At 38.5% G+C, this 13,161-nt stretch overlaps 1 protein-coding gene across 1 annotated transcript in view; it reads left to right on the top strand.

Annotated features, from left to right (window-relative positions):
* LOC306882604 (leucine-rich melanocyte differentiation-associated protein-like) overlaps positions 1 to 13,161 on the top strand; it is a 305,855-nt gene that overhangs the window by 230,800 nt on the left and 61,894 nt on the right. The window lies entirely within an intron of this gene.

The following is a 13,161-nucleotide window of genomic DNA, read 5'->3' as shown; positions in this document are numbered from 1 at the left end:
TGTTTTAAGTAATGGCTGCTGTGGCTGTTGTTGCTGTTGTTCTTTTAAAGAGTCTGCTAAATACGGATCAGTTGCCAATGGAGCCGGGGCTCTGACAGGCACTCTTCTTGCTTTCTCTCTCTCTTCCTGTCTCTCACCCACCAATTCTCTCCCCCTCCACCTAAGAATGGGCTGTGCCTCCGGGGGCCACATCACTTACCTGCTGACACACAGGACATGATTGATGAGCAGCCTCGGGCGCTGGAGTTGACTTTGTCAGCTGCTCATAATTTATACATCTTATCTCTGTCAGAAGAAAAGACGGAGCATGGCGTATGGAAATGAAAACACGGGCCTTGTTTAGGCTTCCAGTATGCACGGCACACAAATCTAAAGAACTTTGATTGCTATCTGCCCTCTCCCTCATCGGGCCCTAAAGTGTCCAAGCCCTGTGCATACTCTCTCCGTATGTCTCTGCTTTCTGTGCTGGACAAGTGATTCTTGACTTACAGCTGTTGCCACAGTTTTTATTCGAAACCAGCTTTGGACATGTTGGAGTGGACGTTACCACAAAATTATGCTTCTCAGCATCTTCTCATCTCTCAGGATGTCTGAAAAAGACATGCTGTTCAGAACCCTTCTGTTGAGGGTTCCTTTCTGTCAAACGTTTACAATGTAGAGGCATTTAATCTTTAAGCACAAAAATGGAAATGAATGGTTGCGATATGCATTGTGGCAGGTTCAGCTTGTTCTGTTACTAACCACTGTGTATACAAACTGTATTTCTTTTCTGTAGTGTGTGTATATATACTGTGCCCTCCATAAGTATTGGAACAGTAAAGGCAAAATTGCTCTGTTGGCTGTGGAGTCAAGACATTTGCAAATATGATTAAAAGATGAATATGAGACAAAACTACAGAATGTCACATTTTAGCCGTTTCAACACGTTTTACCAAATAAAAAGAACAGCACTTTTAGAGTTCATCCCACTCATTGATGTGAGCATAAGTATTGGGACAGTTGAATATAAGGCAGATATAAAAGATTAAAAGCTATTATTTAGTTGCAGATCCCTTGCACACCATCACAGCAGTGAGTCTGGGACATCACCAGACTCTTGGTCTCATCCTTTGAAATACTTTAAATCTGATTTAAATCTGGAGATTGACTTGGGCAATCTAAGACTTTCCATTTCTTTGCCCTTATAAATTCCTTGACTGAACTGGCAGGGTGTTTTGGGTCATTGTCCTGATGCAATATGAAGCACTTCCCAATGAATCTGGTGGCATTTTCTTGAATATTGGTAGGCAAGATGGTTTTGTACCCTTCCAAATTCATTCTGTTACTGTCATCATACATTAAGTCCTCAGTAAAGTTGAGAGGACCTGTTCCAGAGACAGCCATGCATGCCCATGCCATGACACCACCTCCACCATGCTTTACAGATGAGGCTGTCTGCTTGGGATCATTGCAGTTCCCCTTTTTTTCCTCCACATTTTTGCTTTCTCATCACTTAAAGGTTCATCCTTGTCTCATCGGTCCATAAACACAGTTCCAAAACTCTTCTGAAAAAAAGTATCACGTTCCAAAAAACAATATGAAGCAGCTCAAAAGTTTCAACACTCATAATAAATCAGCATATAATAATGATTTCTGAAGGATCATGTGACACTGAAGACTGGAGTAATGATGCTGAAAATTCAGCGCTGCGTCACAGAAATAAATTCAATTTTATGTGTGTATATATATACATGTATGTGTGTGTGTGTGTGTGTATATATATGTGTGTGTGTGTGTGTATATATATGTATATATGTATGTGTGTGTGTATATATATGTATGTATGTATGTATGTATATATATATATATATATATGTATATGTGTGTATATATACATGTGTGTGTGTGTGTGTGTGTGTGTATATATATATATATATATATATATATATATATATATATATATATATATATATATATATATATATATATATACACACACATATATATATATATATATATATATATATATATATATATACACATATATATATATACACAGTATATTATTATTGCAATGTTAATATCTAATTTTAAATGAAGTTAATATCTAAAACATTTTTGCTATTATTATTATTATGGTCATATTGAATGGAAGGTTTTTTTTCCTTTTTATGCCTTTTTATTTTAAGTGAAATTTGCATTTATAGTTTCTCCGTTGGCCTTCTGATGTCATATAATGGATGACTTTTTTTTGACTCTAACAATGCATGTTTAATTTTCTTCTATTCACAAACCTTTGAGAGTCAGTACACCTAGTCAAAATTTAACCCTAAAAGCAGAAGTGCAAACTGCGTCTCCAATGATGTGTCGCGTCATCTTTTCAACACTTGTTTTCTCTAGTTTGTCAGTCTTATTGTCAGATCACTCATCTGTAACTTATTTTAATTCTGATGACAGATGAGTGATGCTCCAGTAGACATCGCAGCCAGGCACCCTTCAAACCCATTGTGTGCTTGTTTGCAGGCGATGCATAAAAATAGTCACACTGTAAATGAAGCCAAACATATTTGCACATAGGTACGACACAGCTGACCTGATCTAATAAAATTAATTCTGCTTAACAGAACTTCTCTTAACCGATCGCTATTAATTGTTTGAGGTTGAATATCATGTCAGATGAGCTTTAAACTGACTTGACTTCTCATGTCTTGTTTTCTGACTAACAGCATAGCTGAATTGGAAAGTTTAAATCACTCAGCTGTAATCATTCTTCAATTCTTTAGATGTGCTTATTTATGCTTGCTCAAACTCTTTCTTCAATATTGTGCTCCGTTTTTTTTTTTTTTAAAGAAAGACTTGTTTTTGGTAGCGTGACTAGCAAAACAGCTTTGATTTCATAACCCCTTCCCGCTATTGATCTTTTGTCACAGATAAAAGAACTTTCCTGAAATCATGCATTTTTCATGCCGCTATCAATGGGTTCAATTGAAGTTTTTGTATTTGGCGCTAAGGTTTGCTTAAAGCTATACTTAGCAATGCTGTCTGTTTTGCTCTATTGATTCAGTAGTTTTGTATCTTGGATATTGGAGGCACCAGTCCCTTGACATCACTTTACTTTGCCTTTGATCAACATAATAGCTCTGAGCAAGAGTGTAGAATCAAGTAAATTAGACTAATTATGAAGTTTTAGGAAGATAGAGTATTGTGTATTGCATTAAATTTTAAAGAGATTCAAGCAGTCTTCAGAAAATGTGTCTGAGGAATATTGTTTGAGACCTGCTCATAACGCATGCTTGATGTTCTCATGAACTACACGCTCAACCGAGAAGCCCGCCTCACTATGAAATAGATTATATTATTAGATCATAGAGATTTTGAAACACATTAATGCCAGTTGTGAAAGATCATTTTCAGTAAAGGAGTTATTTTTGGCAATTTGCGGGAAAAACAATCTGAATGTGTTAATATTGATTGACAGACTTAGTTTCATCTGCCTCCCAATTTGCGTGATGAGTTCTTTAGTGTAAATAATGCATAATGTTTCACATTAATTCATCTGTTTACATAGTGCTGAAATAATAGATTGACACAATTGAGTTTTAGCTCTTTAGTTGTTAATTAACACACACACTTTTTTTTTTTTTTTTTTTAAGTAATCCTATATTTTAAGGTATCCAGATTTTTGGGAAAGCAGACATTGTTCAAAGACGGCTACTTTTTTCATTGTGGAGCAGTGAAGCTGTTAATAATTTTGACATGAACACATTGGGAATGTTCACACACAAATAGGTGACAGACATATCAAAAAGCGTATTGCTGGCACCTTCTGCTCAGTTGATTGAGTTCTTTATTCTTCTCCTCTTTCGCTTGATGATTCTCCTCTGCAAAGAAACGAAACATCTCAGATGGTTCTTCCAGCTACGGTCATGTAATTTTTTCCTTCATTGTTCACCGAATTCTTTTTTTCATGTAATATGAGGGAAACCGGTGCTAGTCGCAGTTTTTATTTGCAAGTGTTGGTTTGTTTAGCTGCAAAATAATTAAAACTAATTAATGTGTTATAGAACAAATTAAAACAAATATGAGACATTTAGCAAACATATGATAAGTAACCATAAATAAAAATACGACATTTTGTGATAATTCACTGACTCTTACCTGAATACATGCTGGTATGGTTTTATTGCATATTTTCCATTTTCATCTAAGAGTTGGTGCAAAACAATATTAGTTTACAGAAATGGTCCTAATTCACGACAGTAGGTGTTTGAAAGCAACATCTAAGAAAACGAGCATTTGCGTAATTGGAGTTAAATATAATTCTGCCGTTAGTTAGTAATTCTCTGAACGTATTAGCATTTAATTTTGTGCCACATTTATGAGAGAGTCATTGTGCCGTATAGGCTTGTCCTCAAGACTACAGGACCAATTTAAGACTAGCCCCCACAGGAAATAATTCCGAAATGATGTTGTTGCAGAGGCGGCGGCTGCTTTTGTTGTCAGGTGTTAAATAACACTTTGGACCAAGGACAGCCAAATGACAGAGTCCTCTCTGGGAGAATCTAAAAAGAGGAAAAATATAGTGCAGAGAGGCTGGAAGGACTCCTCAAAGAGGTGACCATCAGCACAGCACTGAGATGTTTGGCAGCACACTGCTGCCATGCTGTAATTGGAGAGAAAACATATATGGGTGCAAATTACCCCCTGTCAGTGACATTAAAAGGGGAACCGCTGATGTCTGAGCAACAGGGAGCGGGAAAAGAGAGAACGAGAGAGCGGGCGGGCAGAAAAGTGGAGGCTAAGTAAAAAGTAGATCAAATGGAAACATGGCAGGAAAGAGGAGCGAGAGAGCACATGAAAATATTTCAGATAATTGTTAGCCGGTCAGTCAGACGGTGCGCAAAAGCAGACAAAAAGGAGTTAGGAAAACAGATGTTTTGTTGTTTGGAGGTGCTGTGATTGATTTGTCACATTTTCAATGCATGTACATATAAAAGGGACAAAAAGGAAACATTAAAGCGGATGGAGGCAGCACATCCACTCATCTGATGTGATGTGTGTACTTAAGAGCCGAACATGCATGCTGGTGGCAGAGGCAATCAAAGCATTCCCTATCATTAGAAGCAGATAGCCTGTGCCTTCAGCTTTCAGCTCGGCCCAGTGACCAAGAGCTGTCAGAGAACGAGCTGGAATGTACGACAAGATCAACTTCAATGGAAGCAGCAGCCGTGATCTTGGCCCAGAAGTAGAAGCAGACAGAATCGCTGGGCTTTTGCTACATTTTCTGTGCTGGTTTTGATCTGCAGAAGGAATTTCAAAATGGTAAACAGAACTGAGACTATCTTGTTGGTGTCTGGGAGTATTAGCAACATATGTATAAAGCGTTGTGAATTTTTCACTTCCAGTTTAGTTTGAATTTAATGGAAATCTGCATAGTTCAGGGCACAGATTCTGTGTGGGCATGTCTATAAGTCATGGAATAAAACAAAACCAGAGATGTAACTACGTTTACACCAGGAATAGTTCATCCAAAAATGTTACAACTTATTTTCCAAGGACAAAAAAAAATCATGATTTATAAAAAAAATAATAATAATAATGATCATGAAGTTTCATTGAGGTTATTCAATTTTGCCAAAATTAAATGACCTTGGCATGCCATAATGTCAAACAGGGTAAAATAACATTTTATTTGAATGTTTATTTACCTTGACGTAGTTGTTAGTGTATACAGGGGTCTTCTCCATGAAATAATTTCCTTGTCACATGACAACAAAATGGCCTCCTGCATGTTGGTTATACCACTGAATTTGATTTGATAGAGAGAAAAATCTGCTATTATTATTGTACAACACAACTGCTTCTTTAAAATAAATTATAAAAGATTATGGCTTTTATAGGAGTACTGTATCTTGAAAAAAATTTAATAAATCTTGACATCCTTCATGGCTCCTCTCAGTATGCTCAAGTAAGATACAGCATAATGTCGATTTGTGTTAAAGTCTGTCTGAATAATGAAGTTCAAGATAAAGACCTACAGTCTGCAGTCGCACCATATGGACATATTTTCTGATACCTTTGGTGTTTTTCATCATTTTTTTACACTTGAAAAGCCTTGTCCCTATGAAGAAAGTAAATTATTTCAAATGTATGGATATTCACAGAAGAATGAAAGCCATACAGGACTGAAAGCACATGAGCATAGTCAGCATACATAGATGATGGCAGAATTTTCATTTTAGCGTTAACTGTGCCTTTTAGAGATTTTTTCAATCTAAACAACTGCTGTTTCCTGTTTTGTTTTGGGAGGAAAATCCACACAGCTCATTCTAGGCCCTTCCCATGATCTGAGTCTGGCACTAACAGTCCCAGCGAGGGCCCCCTGCCGGGGCATTTACTGCAGGCTCAGTCTTTCTTTGTTTACCCACAAAATCACTCAAAAAACAAGTCAATGTTTGGCACGGCTCTTGGAGGAAAACTCCAAACTATTCGCCGCAGTGACGTGGGTTTCTTTTTGGCCCCCAGTTTTTTGTTGTTGTTTTGTTTCCCTCTCTCTCTCTCTTCTCTCTTCTCACACCTCTCAGCAGAACGTCACCAAAGAATGTTTTCCTCTCATGGCGCATCGGCGCGTCTGAAGGCGAGCCTGACCCCCGCTCTCAGCCGAGCGTGTCAAAATGTTAATGAGGAGCTTGCAAAGCAGTGAGGGGTTAAATAAAGTCTTCATAAGCTGTCGGTTAACATTTATTTATTTATTTACGCGCAATGTTTTGCCACTTTCCTCAATTATATCCCCGGACAGAGCTTGTCTTGTTTTTTCGGCAGCTGTGCGGGCGGCCATTGTCTGGGCTCAGATTGCTGCTTTAGCTCACCAGCCACCCTCATTAATCATCCCTTCAGACTATTTATAAAGCGGGAGCCGCCGCACCATTGGCTTTTGTCACCGTGGCACCCCGTTTGGTGCCGAGAGGAGGCCTAATTATTAACTGTTAAAATGACAGTCAGCGCCGTTCTGTCAGCCACGCAGACTGACAGGTAGACGGAAGGGAAGGCCACAAAACAGCAGCGAGCAACCTGACCCATTTTTTCCCTCCGAACATCCCCACAAACAGCTTCCTCTTTTTGTCTTTCTCAGCTGTCTGCTATCTAGCGAGCAAACAGATGCCGCCGCACTCCGAGCTAGATGATAGATGGCATTATGTTTCATTTGAGCTTGATGATAGCAAGAATTGTTGGGCTTGTTTATTGTTTGACAGGTAAAAGTAAGAACGAGTTAGTTTAGAAATGTAAATGGACTAAGTCTCAAAATAGATGCATCGCTGCAATTAGTGCTTGATTCGTCTGACAGTCGCAATTTCGCTCTATTGTATAGACGGTGTCGTATTTGAGCGAGAATGGTGTCATCCTCTCTTGAGCTGCCAATAGTGTCAAAATAAACTCACAACATCATTTAGACAGCACAATGACTGTCAATCAAACTACAATGACTTATCAAAAACTGCGATGGCGGCAGTGCAGGTAAATGCCGGAATCGCGCTGGCTGCGTCCTGACGGTTTTAAGAAATGGAGTGGTCCAATGAGTGGAAGATTGCTGGGGAATGTGAGCAGGATCTCTCCTCCACTGGATGACAGTCTTTGTTATTTGTCTTTTGACACCATGGCAGACAGCTATCAGGAAGAAAGAGAACTCACTGCGAGCTGGTAAAAAAATAAAATAAATAAATAAAAATAAGGAAAAAAAAAATTGAGTGTCAGACTTTTTTCTCTCCTCCCCTCTCTCAAGCTTGAGATCCCCAAATAATGAAAGGGATCAAGTTGCTGTCACTGTCACAGAACAAACATAAACTTTTCTGGCACCTAATAAATAGGCAGCGTGGCATTGTTTTCAGAGCCAGACAGGTGTGTCTGGTACACTGCTGATGCCTTCTATTATTCTGCTGGGGAAGCGTGTTTGCTTTCTTGTCATATATTGTCACACATCTCTCTCCTGAGAGGAGGGCGGCTTGAAAGATGGCCAACAGTAATTATACAGATGCCTCCTGAAGCTGCCTTGTGTTTTGTTTTGTCTCTGTTAGCAGCCAGACTGTTAACTCGCGGCCGTATTTCACACGCAGTAGAGTGGAATGGACATATGTTGATCTGTTTTTTTTTGTCCCCCCCGCTTTTACTTTTCCTGTAGCCTTTTAATTGGATGTTGATGGTTAGCTCATTAGCTGGTTTCTGCCACGGGGAGGAGGCCCAAGGCACGGGTTACTCATCACCTCGGCGTAGTTAAAAGCCCTGATCCCAATGCGGGTGATGACATTATTTGCACCTGAATGGCAGGTACATCAACATCTCCTTGTCAGCATCTGAAAAGGATGACAGTCGAAGCCTTTGTTCTTCCCACAGCCCACTTGGGGTTTTGACAGCCTGTTGATGGATATTATCATTCTTAATGTCAGTAAATAGTGCCATGCCAGATAGGGGTGTAGATGTTTCCCTTCAGTTCTCCAGCGTTCATTTATCTTGCAGCGGTTCTGGCACATTCCGGAATGAGAGCCGGATGTGGGCGACGACTTCACATTGAGGGAATATTTATTCTGCGTTTGTGTTTCGTTTCTAGTAGGACGTGGTGACAGACTAGCAGCGTAGCCATTGTTGTCATGGTTGTTATTTGAGTTGTTTGAATAAACACCAAGTGTGACACATTTCTAAGGGAGCTAGATTTCTTAACATGATAAGCCCTTACAAAAATGTGTTGATTGTGTCAGATGGTAATACCGTGGTAGTGTTTTCTAAGAATTTTGATAACTATTGTCATTATCTTTGCCTACTTTTTAACATTTTTGCTAAATTTTCTAACATTTTTAGTCGGACATAATAACTTTTCATTTAGTGAAGTAGTGAATGTTCTGAGTACACACACACACACACACACACACACACACACACACACACACACTACTGTTGAAAGTTTGGGGCAGTTTTTTTTTATGTTTTTGAAAGAAGCTCACCAAGGCTACGTTTATTCATTTAATTTATCCAAAATAAAGTAGTATAATTAAATATTACAATTTTAAATTTCCTGTTTAAATGTCATTTATTCTCTTGATTGCAAAAGCTGAATTTGTAAACTGATAACTATTGTGTTGCTTCACTGTTTCTGCATTAAGCAGTTTTTTTCAAGATTTTTTGATGAACAGAAAATTGAGGAGCAGCATTTATTTGAAATAGATTTTCTAACAATTTAAAACTAACTTTTAAAACTAGGGGTCGACCGATATGTGTTTTTCAGGGCCGATGCCGATACAGATTATTACAGACCAAGTAGACCGATAACCGATATATTGAACCGATATATATGTCTGGTGTAAAAATGAAAATAAATGTCAAAATTAAGAACAACAAGGGCTCTGACAAAAACGGCCTTCCCTAGTGTTGGTTGCACTTCTTACTCTTGTCTTCCCCCATGCATCCATCTACAATAAGGGTAATATATAAAGAGAGAGTTAAAAGTGGGGCCACTGTATGCTTCATGATTAAGCCTATGAATACTAAATACTACAGCTAAACAGCTTGGGGAAATGTAAGTATTTGGCTTCAATAATTTACATGTTAGAAATGTATGTGTAATAGCATAACCTCTCATAATTCTTCATTAATTATTTTCGGTTGACTAAATCATAACCTACAAGAGGTGACTATTCAATTCATCATCTAATGCACATCAATTGATTAATTTAAAAAGCGTAATGTATATAATACGTGTAAATAATTTAATTGTCTTCAAAGCTCCATTGTAGAAGTTGTGAAGAAGACCGCAACTATTTTAATGAAACTATAACACTAATAGCCTGTTATAGGCTCACTTGGTTCAATAGCCTATTGAAATGTCCCAATTTCCATCATCCTAATCTTGGCCTATGTGACAGTAACTTAATCTTGGCCTATGTGACAGTATCTTAGTCTTGGCCTATGTGACAGTAATTTCCATTAGTTTTCACTTACAGAGCAGTGCAAATGAAGGCATAAAACATTAATTTAATTTATCTTTTAATCAAATGAGAGTTGAACTATTTTTTGGCAAACAAATGGGTTTACTATTAAAATTAAAACATGTAAGAAATAGCGTATTGTGTGATTGTTCTTTTAAACAAAAGTTGTAATAATTGTAACTTAGTAGTATTAGTAAATAAACCAAACTTTTATTTTGACGGGTTGCCATGAGGACCTCTTAAGTTTCTGTAGCCTATTTATGATATGACGATCGTTTTACTCAAACGAAACAGTCAAATGCTCATGAAGTAACTCTCAGAGCAGTTCTGGGGATGATGTTCATGTATTTATGTCCTCATTTAGTGACATGGCAGATGCGGAAAACGCCGCGCGCGTCGCGCATTTCAGTGTGTGAGAGCGCCTTTACTCTTCCACGTTGATTGGTCGGACTCCTGACTCTCAACAAATCAGATGCGCGGTGGGCGGAGACTGCTCTAGGCCACAGAGTGGTGAGTTCCGACAGGCTGCATCAGAGCCAAATAGCGCGTTTCATAATTAAATAATTTTATCGGCACATCGGTTTTGAAAATGGCCGATTATCATAAAAATGCTTAATATCGGTGCCAATAATCGGCCAGGTCGATAATCGGTCGACCCCTATTTAAAACTGTAACTTGTTTAGTTTAGTGAATCATTGCTGAATAAAAATGTAAATTTTTACATAAATTCTATGTCAGTGTATATCGATGTGCATTTAATATTCAAGCCTTACTTAAACATGTTTTTTTATTATATAACAAAATATCAAAGACATTGGCGTTTAAATAATTATAGCACAACATTTTGTTTACAAACACTTTTCAAGCAAAAAAACTTCACTAAAATAACTTTTAGGTATTTCAGAAAATGTGCATGATACTGATGCTATGATATTAGTAAATGACATGGTATTGTTATTGTACATGTAAAAAAAAAGCCTCAAGTATTGCTATCATAGTTCCATAGTCTATTGTTGCTACTTTTTCCCCTGTTGTTTCCAGAGATTTTGATCAGTTGTACGTGAGCGTAGGTCAGAGAGTCGTGGGACTTGCCTAGTCTGTCTGCCTGCCATGCAAAGAGAGTCTGCTGTCTGCGGTCTGTCCTGCTGTCGTTCCCTCCCTCTCGATGTCTCTCTTCCTCCTCAACATTAAGTTGACAGAGCAGCTCATATCCTGCACAGAGATGATAGATACGTCATGTCTGTGAGAAATGGGTTTGTCTTCCGCAGGTGCTCGAGCGTCCTTTTTCTCCGAGCAGACGGTGCACATGACACTTTTCGACACTCTTCTCAGATAGTGATTTGGCATGAAGGCATTATCAAAGGGGGATCTTTCACATGCAATTATGGCAGAAAATAAAGGTGATGAAGTGTGCAGTAGAGAGGGAAGCAGCGGATCAAAAGGCTCTTGTGAGCTCTGATTAGAGTAAGAGGCCACTGCTCATCCCTGGGAATTCCACAGGTCTAGCTCGAACACCGGTGGACAAGATAATGAAGGCGTCGAGTGACACAGTCTGCTGATGAATGCATCTCATCTGACTCAGCCAGGGAAACAGACAGCTTGTTTAGGGTGGAGACAGGAAGAGAAGGCTCCATTATACTGGCCTATTTGTTTTTTGCAGTTGCAAACTTATGAACATGACTGCGCTGCTACAGCACTTGTCCTTTCTTGGTGAGCGCTTTCAGGTTATCAGTGATTATTTATTGATTTCATTTTGGGGCTTTATTTTTGATGGGAAAATAAAGGTTAACTGAAAACAATTGGAGAGACGGAAGAGCCTGGAGGAAAATTGTGTTGCTCTTTCAAAGCTCAATGGAGTTCCTTTTATACACTTTATATGAGATTTTCTCCCAAAATTAATTTAGAGAAGAACAACTAGACATAAATGAGACTTCTGATGAGTAGGAGTACAGAGCTTTGAAATGAATGTGGATATATAGTTCAGATAAATTGGTTTTGTAGGGTTTTAATGGCAAATGTTTGAGTATTACATACTGAAATCCCTGATGTTTGACTGAAGACTTCAGTATCTTGTGAAATCTACACACATATTGAAACATGGTTGAGATATCTTCTGAAACACTAGAGGAGACATATGATGCCACAACCATTGTGTTGCAGATCTAATATTATCATTGATGATAAGCAGTATATCTACTGCTATGGATCTCGTGTCATGTCAGATGATCTCAGTTCCTCACAGGGATCTTGAAGGTGAGTGTGTCTTCCTCCGGTTCCTCCAGTGATCTCCACTGCATGCCCTCTCCTGGTTGTGCCCGGAGGCTCTTCTAACTGACAGCTGTCACTCTCCACTAGCTGTCTTCAATATAAACCTGTGTTCATGGTGAAGACATGTGAATGATGGATGCTCACACAGCTCTTTTGCTCTCTAGATGAACTCAGCTGACCACATATTTGGAGCAGATCCTGAGGTTATCTTTCACTCAAGGACATCAGGAGACTCAATGAAGAAGTAGCCTAACCTCTTGTAGCCAGACTGCTGACTGAATGCAGCTAATTCTGAACCTTATTCTAATCTATCCATTCATCAGTCTGTCTGTCCAGCCACCTCTCCATCTTTCCATTCATCCTTCTGTCTGTCCGTCCATCCATCCGTCCATCTGCCATTCTATCTGCTATTCTGTCCTTCATTCCATCCATCAATCCATCCATTCATCTATCTGTCAATCCATCCATCTGTCAATCCATCCATTTTTCCATCCAATGTTCTGTCTGGCTATCCATCATTCTTTCTGTCGTTCTATCTATCTTTTTTCTATTTTTTCCCCATTCTGTCAGTTATTCTGTTTTCTGTGTTTTAACATTCAAACTTTAAGACTTTTTAAAGAATTAGTTTACTTACAGAATAAAAATTTCCTGATACGTCATTCAATATGTTCATTTCTTTCTTTCTTCGGTTGAAAAGAAATTAAGGTTTTTGAAGATAACATTCCAGGATTGTTCTCTCTCTATATATAGAGAGAATCCATATATATGGACTTCCATGGGACCTAACATTTAAGGTCCAAATTTTAGCAATCATTTCTCTAGAAACGATTCTACACACCATGTGTGTTCACTGCTGTGTGGATGGGTTAAAATGCAGAGCACGAATTCCGAGTATGGGTCACCATACTTGGCCGTATGTCACTTCACTTTCACTTTCTTT

Source organism: Barbus barbus, assembly GCF_936440315.1.
Source record: "Barbus barbus genome assembly, chromosome: 16".
Classification (NCBI taxonomy): Eukaryota; Metazoa; Chordata; class Actinopteri; order Cypriniformes; family Cyprinidae; genus Barbus; species Barbus barbus.
Note: the sequence above shows the minus strand (reverse complement) of the source record. Positions and strands in the feature narration are given on the sequence as shown.